The 15,891-nt window shown below is 46.7% G+C and overlaps 1 long non-coding RNA gene across 1 annotated transcript; it reads right to left on the reverse strand.

The window, feature by feature from the left end:
• Positions 1-260: 260 nt before the first annotated feature.
• On the reverse strand, positions 261-10,556 carry LOC109261179 (uncharacterized). Its single transcript, XR_008419062.1, has 3 exons — positions 8,401-10,556; positions 1,714-1,792; positions 261-816 (listed from the first exon to the last, which is right to left on the reverse strand). It is a non-coding gene; the product is annotated as an uncharacterized LOC109261179 (long non-coding RNA).
• Between the last annotated feature and the right edge of the window lie 5,335 nt (positions 10,557-15,891).

Consider the following 15,891-nt stretch of genomic DNA (forward strand, 5'->3'; position numbering starts at 1 on the left):
GTTAGGAGAAAAGCAGTCCCCCTTCTGCAACAAGAAAACACTGAGCCATACATTACATGTTTAGTTGTACCCCATTCTCACTTGAATTCCAGATGAAGGTTTCCTCCGGACTAGCTTCCAGGTAAAACCAGTGGTGTTTTTACCTTTCCCCAGTGCAGATGTGCTTCCTATTCGGAAGACAGCCAGCTTCAAATAGATTATACTAGTCATTCTATTCTCTGCTTGATCCCTTTCTCATAGGAAAGGAAGAACTTTGGCCATTTCCATTCCATCACTGATTTTCTTTCTTTTTTTGAAACTTGTTATTAAACATTTCTCATTTTTGATGAAAGAGAAACACAGAGAGAGAGAGAGAGCATGAGTGGGGTAGGGGCAAAAAGAGGGACACAGAGGATCCAAAGCAGACTCCACACTGTGAGCACAAAGCCCATGTGGGGCTAGACTTCACAACCATGAGATCATGACCTGAGCTGAAATCAAGAGTCAGCCATTTAACCGACTGAGCCACCCAGGTGCCCCATCCTCTGTGCTTTGTCGAATTATATCTCGGTCCCCCCTAGGCACAGTGAGTCTGTCAATAACTCAGTGACAAACCAGGGATTGGTGGAAAGTTTTCACGCTGCTCCCATTCTAACTGAAAGCATTCAGTTTCTGATACACAAAAGGATGCACTGACCACAGTCACTGATGGCTTGGTGCTCGAAAGCCTGGAGTTGTCGTGGTAATAGTTAGACAGCAGAACTCCAACCACTGGCTGCTACAGATGCCTTCATCTGAAGCACAGACAGTTCACCCATTTGCAGTATTCTTCAGGACCTGAAGAATGTGCAGAAATAGCCCATTTGAGGACCAGTGCAACAGAGCCACTTTTCCAAATACTTGAGGGTCAGCCACAAGCCAGAAACTGGTAACTGTGTAGCATGACTGCCTCAGAGGTCAGGGGAAAAAAAAAATCAATGCCAGAAACTTTCCCTCTCCTTCTGAAGGAACAATGCAGGAGGTTTCCCTTTGTCCTAGCCTACACAGTATTCTTACTCCTGAGACAACCATCTTGCCAGGAGAGTGTGCTAGTCACTTCAGTTTTTGATATAACCCATTCTCTCCTGTTGATAAAGAACTTTGGACTTCTGTGTATTCTCCTCCACCCTGTTGCTTTTTCAGGCTCAGTTCTCCCTGTTGTCCCTTGAGGCAAAGTGTCTCAGAGCCATTTCCTCTACTTTGAACTAGGGAGTCTGGCCAAGTTCTTGTCACTCGGGGATATGCTGGGCCACAGGGTCCCTCAAAAATGGCCTCTCAGTACTCTGTGGACAAAGATAAGCCCAGGGCATTTCAAGGTGCCCAGCAGGAATGCTGGTGTGTAGTCAGGGTCAGAGGTGTCAGGAGGGAGCTATCTTCACTTCTGGGACAAGAGGAACATGGAGCTAGATAGTTCATTCTCAGCTTTATCCCATTCTCAGCTGAAATGAAAACTTTTGGCCCTGTGTGTAGCTATTCCAATTCCCTGGCTGTATTGATAAGTATGTCTTGAGTCCCTGACAAGGGCAATGGGGCTGTCCCCCACATAGTGAGTGCCCAGCCATTCCTAATGAGCTCTGACTCTGGTCTGTGCTAACCAAGAGCAATCAGTTTTTGATATCTCACCAAAGGAAAGATTGCCTTCCTGGGAGTACTTGGAGTTCGTCTGGTTAATAAAAGAAATGATGGTTAACCAACCTGTCTCCTTTTATGGCTGTTAAAGATGCTTTCACTCTGAAGAGCAGTTGGTTCACCCCTGGGCAGTATTGAGGACCTGCTTAGCACAGAAAGAGACCTTTCAAGAACTCCTGCCCCACAGCCCAGTTCTAAACACTTGAGCACAAACCAACTGCCCTTGAATCACTGCTGCCTCTATCCACTGATAGGATGGGAAGGGAAAAATGAAATCCCAAAGCTTTCTTTCTCTTTTTCAAGTAAGAATATAGGCATCTTGCCATGTGGGCTCCCACTTTAAACAGTGGGGGTTTCCCTTTGCCCTAGCACACATGTGTTTCTTATTGCTGAGACAGTCAGGTTGCCAGGAGATTGTACTAGTCATTTCACCCTCAGACTTATCCCATTCTCATCTCTCATAGGAACACTGTCCCTTTTCCTCTTTATTTTGTGTTTATTTTTATTTTTGAGAGAGAAAGAGAGATAGTGTGTCTGCAGGCAAGGAGGGGTAGAGAAAGAGTGACAGATGATCCCAAGCAGGCTCCATGCTGACAAAGAGAACCTGATGTGGGGGTCGAGATTGCAAACCATGAGATCATGACTTTAGTGATAATCTGATGCTTAACCAACTGAACCACCCAAGAGCCCCAACTTTTTCTCTTTCAAATTCTTTAAATATTTAATTTTGAGAGAGAGCGTGCAAGTAGGGGGAAGGGCTGAGAGACACACACAGAATCTGAAGTAGGCTCCAGACTCTGATTTGTCAGCACAAAGCCCAACATGGGACTCAAACTCACAAACTGTGAGATCATGACATGAGCCAAGACCAAGAGCCAGAGGATTAAGCGACTGAGTCACCTAGGTACCCCCTTTTACTCTTCTGACAACACACAGGAGAGATTGCCATGCTGTCAGAGAGCACTTAGTGCCTGGTCTCAGATTCTAAACAGCACATATTCCATGCATACGAGGTATGTTCCAGGACCTAGTCAGTGCATACAGTGGCAATTCAAAACCTAATGGGCCACAGGAATGTTTCCAAACACTTGAGCAAAAGCCTGGGGCATGGACCTACTACCCCCAAATCTCTGCTGCTTCTATCCCCTGTAGGGAAGGACAGGAAAAACAGCTAAAGCCAGAAGCTTTCCCTCCCTTTCAGAAGGAAATATGGAGACCTCTTGCAGACTGGGCTTTCAGGAGGTTTCCCTTTAGAGATTTAGTTTGTCTCTGGCCACAGGAGTTTCTTACTCCTTAGACAGGACATTGCTAGGAAATTGTCCTTCTAGACACTTCATTCTACTCTGTGATCATTCTCACCAATAATGAAGCACTTTTGCCTTCCATATTTCCATTTCAATGAATACTTTTTACTGTTTGCAAAGTCGTTTCTCCCTGGGTGCAATTCAGAGACAGTGTCTCAGAGAAATATCCTTTCCTTTAAGTTGGGGAATCTGGCAAAGTCCTGATGTCTCTGGCATAGTTGGGACACAGGACCCCTCATTATGTGCCTTTCAGAAGTGTGTGGACAATGGGAGGCATAGGGCCCTTGAAGGTGCCCAGCAGAGTGTCCATGTGTAGGAAATGCCAGGGTTTGGGAGGGAGCTGGCCTTATTTCTGGTTGAAGGAGAAACTATGTTAAACATTTCATTTCCAGCTTTATCCTAACCTCCTCAGGAAGCTTGGCCTTCCTTATAGCCATCCCCATCCATTTTCTGTTTTCATAACTAGGTCATGGGTCACAAACAGGAGGAATTGGTCTGTCAGCCACACAGCCAACAGTTTCTGATGAACTACCACTCTGGGCCTGTGCTATGTGAGGCAATCAGTTACTTTATCCCAGGGAACATTTACCTTCTTGTCCATGAGCCCTTGTTGCTTGACTGGCCCTGGTAATCTCTGTCATGGAGCTTGCCTCCCTCCCCTGGCTGACTGAAATATCTTCATTCTCTAAGGCAGATGGGTCAGGCATGCACAGTGGACTGCAGGATGATTCAATTCAAAAAAAAAAAAAAAAAAAAAAAAAAGCCCTCACAGGGAATACTGGATCGTGACTTGGTTACAAAACCTAGAGCCTCAATGGGATCTCGGACCTGCTACCACTGAATCACTGCTCTTTCCTTGCCCTCAGGGGTAGGGCATTCAAAGGAGCCCAGGTAAGAAGCCTTCCTTCTCTTTCTGAACAAAAAGTGTAGGCTTCGTGCCAACCGGGCACCCAGGTGTAGGCAATGGATGGTTCCCTTTGCCCCAGCCCACAGGTGTTTCTTACTACAGACAACGCTTAGCTTCTTGGGAGATTGTGCTAGGCACTCCCTTCTCAGCTTCATCCTGCTTTCATTTATAATGAAGCATTTTTGCTCTCTGTGTATTTATTTCCATCATTTTGCTCTTTGTTTTTTCAAACTAGGGTCTCACTGGAGTCCATTCAGAGTCCGTGTCTCAGAGCAATATCCTCCACTTTAAACTGGGGGCTCTGGCTGAGTCCTGGGGACTCTGAATAAACTGGCAACAGGACACCTTCTAATATCCCGTTAGAACTCTGTGCACAATGAGGCCTAGGGCATAGGAAGGTGCCAAGCTGTGTATGGCTGGATGCGTGTAGGCAGTCCCAGAGGTTTAGGGAGGGACTGGCCTTACACATGCAGCTGGGAGAAAGAAGATAGATGTGCACAGCAGCATAACCTAAGTCCCATGTGTAATGTAGAGCCTTGGCCTCCCTTGTAGCCATCCCCACCAATTCGCTGTTTCCTAATTCTTGGGTCACATTCAGGGACAACTGGGCTTCCACTCACTTCACACAAGCAGAGCCCAAAGATTGGTGCTAAACTTCCTGTGCTCCGGTCCTGTGCTCCGTAAGAGCAAACAGTACCTTTATATCAGAGGAAGGATGGTCTTCTTGTCCCTGAGTGCTTGGTACATGGCCAGCTCTGGTGAGTGCAGTGAAGTGCAGAGATGCCTTCATTCTGTGTCACCGATGACTCCCATATGCACATTAGGGCTCGGGACCTGGTCAGCACAGAAAGGGAGGGCCCTTTCAAGATCTACTGCATCAGGTCCAGGTTGCAAACACTTGATCACCTGCTGGCAACGGGAAGCCCTGGCTCTGAATCAATGCTGCATCTATTCCCTGATAGGAAGGACAGGAGAAACCACCCAAACCCCTTTCCCCTCTGTTTCTGAGGGAAGAGTACACAGCTACGGCAGAATATCACTCTCAGGTGTAGCCCATGGAGGTTTCCTTTGACACCAGCCCTCAAGTGCCTCTTACACCCCGGACAGCTAGCCTGCCAGGAGACCAGAGTAGGCACTTCATTCTAACTTTAGCCCATTCTGTTCTGTAAGGAAGAACTTTAGTCCTCCAAGTGCCCATTTGCATTTGATTGCTCTCTGTTCAAATTGGGGCTACCTGGGAGCCATGAGGAGCAAGAGCCTCAGAAGAACGTCCTGTGTTTCAACAGGAAGATTCCAGGACCCATCGGGCTGTGTCAGGTGCACAGCCCGGGTGCACACATTGGTGTGGCATGCCCAGTCAGTTCCTGAGCCAATGGACAGCTCTCAGTGTCTGGAATCCCAGAGGAAAGCAGGCCTCTCTGTTGCTGGGGGCTTGGTGCTTAGTCAGCTGGAGTCATTGCAGGGATGGGTAGCCAGCTGGCCTCCCTCCCCTGGCTGACAGAGATGCCTTCATCCTGCAGAGTAGATGATTCGTGCATGTGCACCGTGCTCCAGGTCCTGGTCAGGGCACAAAGGGACTTTGAAAGGAATACTGCACCAGGCTGGGGTCTAACCACTTGATCATCAGGCACAGCTGAGTCCCTGCCGCCCCTGTCTACTACTGGGAAAGGGCAAGAAACACACCCAAAGGCAGGGCTTTCTGTCTCTTTCTGAGGGAAGACTGCAGTCCCCTTGCTGACAGGCCTCCCAGGTGTAGCCTGTAGGGGCCTCCCTTCACCAAAGGCCACTGGTGTTGCTTCTTCCTGAGACAGCCAGCTTGCTAGAAAATGGCACTAGTCACTTCATTCTCCACATCATCCCATTCTCATCCCTAATGAAGAACTCTGGCCCTCCATGGATCCATTTTCACCCTTTTGCTCTGTTTCCAAACCAGGTCCTCTCTGGGGTCCATTGCATGTCGTCTCTCAGCAGAATATCCTCGGCATTCTGTTGGGGATCCTGTTGAGACTCTGCAGGTTTCGCCACAGGGCCCCTGGCAGGTGGGTGTCAAAACCACGCAGGCATTCAGAGGCCTAGGGCACTGGAAGGGCCCAGAAGGGAATGTTTGCAATTCAACTGGGCCAGAGGGCTGGGAAAGGAACTGGCCTCCTTTCTTAGTTGAGGGGACGTGAAGTTGCATAGCCCCTTACCAGATTGATCCTAGTGCCACTGGCAATATTGATCTTTGGCCCTCCTTATGGCCACTCCCTGGCCTTGGCCCTAGGTCTAACATTGTCCCCATTGAGACTTAGAAGTCACTTACTCAGCCAGTGCCCAGGGATAGGTTTTCACAGAAGCCTGTGCATATGGAAGGTGGGCACCAAGCAAAGCAGCCCACCCACTGCTAATGGCAGCACTTGCACTTACTCAGACATGGATTTACCTTCCTTCCAGCTGGGGCAGAGGGGCCAGCAGGATCACAGGCAGTGCTGGGTGCAGGGCACGACCACAAGGAGGTTTCTAGGTCAGGTGCCAAGGCATGAACAGCCCTGTGCATTAGGCAGTGCCATAGGTGCTTCAGTGGCCCTGCAAAGCCACCCTGTGGTCATGGTGTGGCAACCATGGTATTGGCCTGTGCAGCCCTGTCCTCCTTCAGCATACTCAACAGCAGCAAGGGTAACAGTTCTGGCTGGCAAGACGAGGTTGACAAGAGCCCCCAAAACAATGGCAGCAGGCAGGGACTGGCAGATAGGGTGGAACCCACGAGGGCAGCACCTGGCCTTTGCCTCCATACCAGTTCACTTCTCCCATCCCACGTTGGAGGACTAATGTGCTCCCACACATGTACCCTCACATGAAAGGGCTAGGCATGATGTGATGTGTTGAACAAGCCAGGAATAACCCATAATGAGGATAAACTGAGTCAAGATGTTGGCCAGTGTGCAATATGCCCGGAAGAAATGCAGAGGGAGATACTAGACCAGGGTTGCCTTGCCTGTTCACATATCATGAAGGTTGCACTGGTTTGCAATAAATCGATCTTGCCCTGATTGTCCTTCACATATTGCAACGACTTCCCATTTTATACTTATTCTTGTCTTTTCAAGATGCTTGAAAGCCTGAGAGGGTCTGAGGGTCTGTCCCTGTGGCAAAACAAAAACAAACACAAAACTACAGGCCTACTTGGCCAGAACTCTGAGTCCTGAGAGTCTTACGCAGAGACAAACCATCATACAGGAAGGACTATCCTGCTGAAGAGCCAAGGGCCCTTTGGTCAAACATGTGCCACAGTCACAGGGAATGGACCCGAATCCCCAGTTGGGGGCCCAGGGTATGACTCTAAGACACCTACATGGAATGGAGCCCAGGGAGGGCTCAGAGTGAAAACAGAGCAAAGGGGTGAAAATGGATAGAGGAAGGGCCAGAGTTCTGCATCAGGGATAAGAATGAGATCAAGTGGAGAGTGACGTGACTAGCACAAACTTCCTCAGCTCGCTGACTGACACCTCGGGAATGAGAAACATCTGTAGGCTTTGGCAAATGGTACCATCTGTAAGTTCCACCCGAAAGCCCTGACCGCAAGAAGCCTGCCCAGATTCTTCCTTCAGCATCAGAGGGAAAGACCTGGCTCTGGGTTGGTGTCCTGTCCTTGCCATCAGTCCAGAGGGGCAGCAGTGATACAGCTGTAGCAGCGTTGTGCTCTTGGCAGATGAGCAAGTATTTGGAAGTGGGACTTGGTGCGGTATTCCATCCAAAGATACTTTCTGTACTGACCAGATCCTGGAGCATCCCGCCCACACGAAAACCTGCTGTCCTTCCAAAGGAAGGGGGTCGCCATTAGTGAGGGGAGGGAGGCCAACTGGCTACCCGTGCTCGTGCATTCCCTAGCCAGCTAATCAGCACCATGGGCTCTGGGATGGGAGGGCCGGGTTTTCTTTGGGATATTAGACCCAGAGAGCCTTCAATTTCCTCAGCAACTGACTGGGAAACTGGCAACATTCATACAGCCATGGCTGTGTAAGTGACAGCCCCATGTTCCTGGAATGTGAACAGAGACCTAACTAGAAAAGCAGCGATGGCATGGGGATGAGTGCGAGCCAGCAGTGCCAAAGTTCTGCATCTCCAAAGGGAGTGGTGCCCATCTAGGAAAGAGATCTCTTTCTGAATTCAGTCTCGATCCAGACAGGAGGCCGGCTCCCTTCCTCAAACCTCGGGCTTGCCTACACACAAGCGTTCTCCACTGGACACCTGCAGTGCTAGATGCCCTAGGCCTGGTGATGTCCACAAAGTCTGAAACCCAATGCCCACGGCCTCCGTGGCCAAACCCCTCACACCCTCACCAGGATTGTACCAGACTCCTCACTGAATAAGAAGAGACATAACTCTGAGACACTGACTCTGACAAGATTCCAGGGAGAACCTTGTTGCCAAGGAAGAGCAATTCCTTACTCTTGCTATAATACCCTGCTCAGCAACAAGAGCTACGGGGCAGAGTGTCAGCTGACCTCTGGGACATCAGACTCTGAGAGCCCTCTATTGACTCGGGAAGTACTGGAAACTCACCTCCAATCCTTGGAATTTGGTTGTGGACAGGGCAGCCCCTCGGTCTTGGTGGGTGACTGTGACCAGGTGAGAAAAGCAGCAACGGGATAGGAAGTTGAGTCCAAGTTCTGCACCCCAATCGGCATGGGTCAAATCAAAGAGGGGCACATGTCTATCATCCCTTCTTCTTCTCCCACACAGGAGGCAGGATCCTCCCCTAACCACTGGCTTCGACTACCCTCAAGCACTCTCCCTGGGTATCTTTACACACATTAGGTGTGGGGGTGGCCACAAAGGAAGACCTATATCACCATCCAACGGACACCGCCAAAGTCCCAAGCTGAAAGAAAAGGATATTACTCTAAGACACTGGCTCTGCATAAAGTCCATGCAGAAACCCTTTGGACGAAAAAGGCTAAGTGGTCGAAATGGAGACACAGATTCTGAGTCCTTCATCACACTTGAAATTTGGAGAATGCTGAGAATGAAGTACCCAGCACAGTCTCCTATCAAGCTGCTTGTATCTGGAAATAGAAATGCCCATGAGCTTAGGAAAAGGGCACCCTCTGAAAGGGCACACTGAAAGCCCTGTCAGTAAGAAACCTCCATTCATTCTATTGGAGCCAGAGATTTCTGGCTATGTCTGTCCCTCCAACTTTTTGTAGCAGTTGACGGAGGCAGCAGTACTGGAGGTGTCGCTATTGGGTTCTACTGGCTCTTGCTCAGGAGTCTGGAACAAGGACTTGGTTCCCTATTGCTGGACAAGACTCTTCCTGTACTGACCATGGCCTGGTCCATACTGCCCATGTACAAACTGTGTGCTTCCTGGAATGAAGGCAAATCAATCACCCAACTCAGGGAGGAAGGTGGCTCCCCCTCACCTCCCATACCCCAGCAAGCCAAGCAACCAGCACTCAGGGTCTGAAGGCCATCTTTCCTTTGTCAGATCAGAGCCTGAGAGCTCTCCCTGAGCACAGAAGCAGAGTGGTAATTTGATGCCTACCCAGGGGTGCCAGCTGAGTGACTGATGGCTCCGTGGCTTTTAAAGGGGAAATAAAGTCAGAAATAAAGATAGGGGAAGGAAATGGACCCAAGTGGTGCCCCAAGCCTGACATTTTTGGTGGTAATTGAGACCCACTTGGAAAGAAGGTATCTTCCTTCATTGGCCCTTGGCAAAAAGGAGGCCAGCTCCCTGCCCAAATCTCTGGCACAGTCTTCACACAAACATCCGTACTGGGCAACTAAAAATTCCTGGGCCTATCGAGAGCCACATACTTCTGGAATCTAATGAATTACTGAAGATGGAGCCCTGTGGCCAAAATCTCTCTCACAGTCTCAAGGACTGAGTCAGACTCCGGGTGGAAGGCAGAGGATACGACCATGAGACACTGACTCTGAACAGATTGTGGGAAGAACCTTGTTTCTACAAGAGAGCAAAGATGTATTACGGTGGATAAGGAGGGTCAGAGGTCTTCAGAGATTGAAAGGGGAATTATGTGGAGAAGGGTCCAGCACCAGCTCCTGGCAACCTGGCTATGGGAAAAAGAAGAAACACTAGAAGCCTTAGGCAACATCGCCATCTAGCGTCCGCATCTCGGACCATGGGAGCAACAGGCCTGCGTTCTTCCTTCAGAAGGACCTAGAGAGTCCTGGACTTTGCTTTTCTCACATTTCCAATCATTGAATGGAGTAAGCAGTGACAGTGCTGTAGTCAAAGGCTCCCAGGTCTTCCTCCAAAGTGTGGAAAGGGGCATTTGGGGCCCTCTTCCTGTAAAGGGCTCTTCTTGTGCTGACCAGCTTCTGGAGACTCCCACTCCTGTGTGAACTGTCTGCTTTTCAGAAGGAAGGCTCCTCCATCAGGCAGAACAATGAGGCAAGCTGGCTAGCCTCCCCCACCCCTTGCTACAAACAGCCAATCACCAAGCCCAGGAATTGGAGGGCTATTCTCCTTTCGGATATGCCTTGCTCATGGATGTCACTGAGCGAGGGACTGAGTGGGCAACAAAACCTCATCCTTTGGTGCCCTCTGTGTCAGTGCCAGCTCCATGGCTCAGAAGGGTGAACACAGACTGAGTCAGAATGACAAGAAGGAAAGGGAATGGCTCCAGTAGACCAATGTACGTTCACCATTTCCATCCAATGGGAATGTGATCCATTTGCAAGGGCATGTTAAACTTAATTTTTTATGGGCATCGAGGCCAGCTTCCCTCAGTTACATGTGGCTCAGCCTCCACAGAAACAGTTCTCAGCTGGACCCCTTCGAATGGCCTAAGGCTCTGGATGTCCACGGAATCCTGAAACCAAAATGCCAGGGCCCCTTTTTACTCAACCTGTCCCACAGACACAAGGGCTAGTCCACATTGCACATTTGGGAGCCAGTGCTATGACTCTGGGCAACTGAATTTGTGGGGATCCCAAGAGGAACCGTGGTGAAGAAAGCAATGTCATGAAACTTGGTACACCGAGGGCCAGAGTTCTTCATTAAAGGAGATCGGGTAATGTTTAGAACAGTGTGATCAGCACAATATATTAGCACGCTGGCTCGCTAAGGCATCAGAAGAACCCTTGTTGGGTTGGCTAAAGGAGTACCTCAAAGGATGCCCCTTGGAGCCTTGTGAGCAAGAGACCCACATTATCTCTTAAGAAATAGAGGGAAGCTTTGGCTTCTCTTGTCCTTTTGCACATCATGTCGGGAGATAGGGGCAGCAGTTATTCTCAGTCATGAAGAATATGCTTTCCTGTGATGATCAATAGGGTTGAACGAGGCTATGGTGCACCATTGATTCAAAAGGCTTTTTGTGTGCTGATCGGTTCACTGTGCACATTCACTGTCTTTTATTCCAAATGAGGGTATCTCAGGCAATGAGGGTCTGGGGTTCATGTGTCTACCCATTCCCACGATAGTGTGGCCTGCTAGGCATCGAGGGCTCAGGGACAGGCGTGCTAGCTGTCCTGTCAGGAATCTGACTCTGAGAGCTCTACATTGACTCAGGAAAGGCCTGGTTCTTCACTCCAATCCTTGGACCTTGGTTGGTATGGTTGGTCTTGAACGTTGGTCTTGGTGTGTGAACTGAGGAGAAGTTAGAAAAGCAGCAATGGGATCGGAATCACCATGAGGTGAGTCATGGTCCTGCATTTCAAATGGGCATTGGTCAAATCTAGAAAATAGGTATCTGCCTTCCCTTTCTCTTGTCGCACATGGGAGGTGGGATCTGCCCCTAACCACTGGCATGGCCTATCTACAAGCATTCTCCCTGGGAACCTTCAAATAAACTAGTGTTTTGGTTGGCCACACATTTCTGCCCATTTCTTCACTGGATTATTTTTCGGGTGTGGTGTTTGGTGAGTTTTTTATAGATTTTGGATACTAGCCCTTTGTCTGATATGTCATTTGCAAATATCTTTTCCTATTCCCTTGGTTGCCTTTTAGTTTCATTGATTCTTTCCTTCGCAGTGCAGAAGCTTTTTATCTTGATGAGGTCCCAATAGTTCATTTTGCTTTTAATTCCCTTGCCTTTGAAGATGTGTGAAGAAATCGCTGTGGCTGAGGTCAAAGAGGTTGTTGTCTGCTTTCTCCTCTAGGATTTTGATGGTTTCCTGTCTCACATTCAGGTCTTCCATCCATTTTGAGTTTATTTTTGTGTATGGTGTAAGAAAGTGGTCTAGTTTCATTCTTCTGCGTATTGCTGTCCGGTTTTCCCAGCAACATTTGTTGAAGGTACTTTTTTTCCATTGGATACTCTTCCTTGCTTTGTCAAATCTTAGTTGGCCATACATTTGTGGGTCCAATTCTGGGGTCTCTATTCCATTGGCCTATGTGTCTGCTTTTTGCCAATACTATACTGTCTTGGTGATTACAGCTTTATAGTACAGGCTAAAGTCTGGGATTGTGATGTCTCCCACTTCGGTTTTCTTCTTCAATATTACTTCGGCTATTTAGGGGCTTTTGTGGTTCCACACAAATTTTAGGAGTGTTTGTTCTAGCCTTGAGGAGAGCGCCCGTGAAATATTGATTGGGATTGCATTGAATGTGTAGATTGCTTTGGGTAGTTTTGGCATTTTAACAATGTTTATTCTTCCAATCTGTGAGCATGGAATGTTTTTCCATTTCTTTGTGTCTTTTTCAATTTCCTTCATAAGCTTTCTATAGTTTTCCACATACAGATCTTTTACATCTTCGGTTAGGTTTATTCCTAGGTATTTTATGGTTCTTGGTACAATTGTAAATGGGATCAGTTTCTTTATTTCTCTTTCTGTTGCTTCATTATTGGTGTATAAAAATGCACTGATATCTGGACATTGATTTTGTACCCTGAGACTTTGCTGAATTCATGGATCAGTTCTAGCAGACTTTTAGTGGAGTCTGTCGGGTTTTCCATGTAGAGCATCATGTCGTATGCAAAAAGTGAAAGTTTGACTTCCTCTTTGCTGATTTTGATGCCTTTTATTTCATTTTGTTGTCTGATTGTTGACCCTAGGACTTCCAACACTGTGTTAAACAATAGCAGTGAGAGTGGACTTTCCTGTCGTGTTCCTGATCTCAAGGGAAAGCTCTGTTTTTCCACATGAAGGATGATATTAACTGTGGGCTTTTCATAAATGGCTTTTACGATGTTTAAGTATGTTCCTTCTATCCTGATTTTCTCGAGGGTCTTTATTAAGAAAGGATGCTGTATTTTGTCAAATGCTTTTTCTGCATCGATTGACAGGATCATATGGTTCTTTTCTTTTATTAATGTAATATATCACATTGAATGATTTGTGAATATTGAACGAGCCCTGCAGCCCAGGAATGAATCCCACTTGATCATGATGAATAATTCTTTTTATATGCTGTTGAATTTGATTTCCTGGTATCTTGTTGAACATTTTTGCATCCATGTTCATCGGGGACATTGGCCTGTAGTTCTCCTTTTTTGTTGGGTCTCTGGTGTTTGGGAATCAAAGTAATGCTGGCTTTTTACATGGAGTCTAGACATTTTCCTTCCATTTCTATTTTTTGGAATAGCTTGAGAAGGATAGGTATTAACTTTGCTTTTAAATGTCTTGTAGAATTCCTCTGGGAAGCCATCTGGTCCAGGACTCTTATTTGTTGGAAGATTTTTGATAACTGATTCAATTTCTTCACTAGTTATGGGTCTGTTCATATTTTCTATTTCTTCCTGTTTGAGTTTCGGTAGTGCGTGGTGTGCGTGTTTAGGAATTTGTCCTTTTCTTCCAGTTTGTCCAGTTTGTTGATATATAGTTTTTCATAGTATTCCCTGATAATTGGTTGTAATTATGAGGGATTGGTTGTAATAAATCCATTTTTTATTTGTGATTTTATCTATTTGGATCCTCTCTCTTTTCTTTCTCAGAAGCCTGGCTAGAGGTTTATCAATTTTGTTTATTTTTTCAAAAACCAACTCAGTTTCATTGATCTGTTCCTGTGGGGTTTTTGTTTTGTTTTGTTTTGAATTCTATATTGTTTATTTGTGCTCTGATCTTTATTATTTCTCTTCTGCTGGGTTTGCAGTTTCTTTGCTGTTCTGCTTCTAGTTCTTTTAGGTGTGCTGTTAGATTTCTTATTTGGGATTTTTCGTGTTTCTTGAGAAAGGCCTGGATTGCAATGTATTTTCCTCTCAGGACTGCCTTTGCTGCATCCCAAAGGGTTTGGATTGTTGTGGTTTCATGTTCATTTGTTTCCATATATTTTTTAATTTCTTCTCTAATTGTCTGGTTGACCCATTCATCATTTAGTAGGATGTCCTTTAACCTCCATGCATTTGGAGGTTTTCCAGACTTTTTCCTGTGGTTGATATCAAGTTTCATAGCCTTGTGGTCTGAAAGTGTGCATGGTATGATCTCAATTCTTTTATACTTAGTAAGGGCTGTTTTGTGACCCAGTATGTGATCTATCTTGGAGAATGTTCCATGTGCAATCGAGAAGCAAGTATATTCTGTTGCTTTGGGATGCAGAGTTCTAAATATATCTGTCAAGTCCATCTGATTCAATGTATTACTCAGGGCCCTTGTTTCTTTATTCTGTGTCTAGATGATGTATCCATTATTGTAAGTGGGGTATTAAAGTCCCCTGCAATTATCAATAAGGTTGCTTACGTTTGTGACTAATTATTTTATATACTTGGGGGCTCCCGTATTCGGCACGTGGACATTTATAATTGTTAGCTCTTCCTGATGGATAGGCCCTGTAATTATTATATAATGCCCTTCTTAATCTCTTGTTACAGCCTTTAACTTAAAGTCTAGTTTGTCTGATATAAGTATGGTTACTCCAGCTTTCTTTTGACTTCCAGTAGCATTATAGATAGTTCTCCATCCCCTCACTTTCAATCTGCAGGTGTCCTCAGGTCTAAAATCAGTCTCTTGTAGACAGCAAATAGATGGGTCTTGTTCTTTTTTTTAATCAGTTCTGATACTTTATGTCTTTTGGTTAGAGCTTTTAGTCCTTATACATTCACTGTTATCTGCTGCCAAGGCATATCCGGCCAACCCCCCAAGGACACCTGTTCCAAAATCTTTTCCAAAGTTATGGGAACTTGGCACAACTCCACAATTAAAATGTGAGAGAACTGTTGCCAGACTCTGGCACTGAATGTGTCACAGTGAACGCAAACTTAGAAGTGTATGGGAATTGAAAAGGATACAGCGAAGGCGAAAGTTCTTCATCTCAGATGAGAAGTGAATGAAGTTCTAGATAATGTTCCGAACACAATTTCCTGGGCAAGTTTGGTGTCCAAGGAGAAAGAAAGTCCTGTGGCTTGAAGGGAAGTGGAACATCCACTAGCTATACCAGGGAGTTGCATAGGCAAAAGTCATGCACTCCAACTTCAGTAAGGTCTGGCATGTGTCTAACCGTCACAAGTGCCCAAGTTGCACTGCCTCCCTTGGGAAAGAGGCAGTTGGACTAACAAGGCTGGATCCTGTTCCTGGCAAGTCTGCAGATTCGGGCTCTGTTATTTCAGTCTTTGCCTACTTTTTTGTCCTAACCTGCTCAGTGAATGAACTTGACGTGCATGAACCCTGAGTGACTCAGGAGGTTTGTAGCTCGGGCTTCACTGAAAGGGATGGACTTAGAGCAGGGCAATGGCTGCGGGCCAAGAGTATCCTGCAAAACACAGAGTTCTTCCTGGCAAGATGTCAACCTTTACTTTTCTACATCAGAAATTAACTGCTATGTGATGACACACGGTGTGAGTGCAGTCTCCCCAGGAACGACTGGGAGCTGTCTATACAAGAGAACCCTGTATCTCCTGTATTTGACCCTAGGCCCTTGCTCCAGAAATGAGATCACATGCTTCCCAATGTCATCCGCCCCTGATTACCTGCAAACCTCTTCTGCTGAACACTGTCAAAGGCCCTGTGCCTCCTTTGGCCAAATTTCGTCCTGCAGCAGAGTTCCATGGACTCCTGTTGCCCAGCTTATTCCAGGTACCGGGAACTAGTCAAAACTCCATGATTACAATCAGAAAACACTGTCAGATTTTGTCTGTGAATATCCCTTAATGAAAT

Source organism: Panthera pardus, unplaced genomic scaffold (assembly GCF_024362965.1).
Source record: "Panthera pardus isolate Hobbes unplaced genomic scaffold, ASM2436296v1 HiC_scaffold_344, whole genome shotgun sequence".
Taxonomy (NCBI): domain Eukaryota; kingdom Metazoa; phylum Chordata; class Mammalia; order Carnivora; family Felidae; genus Panthera; species Panthera pardus.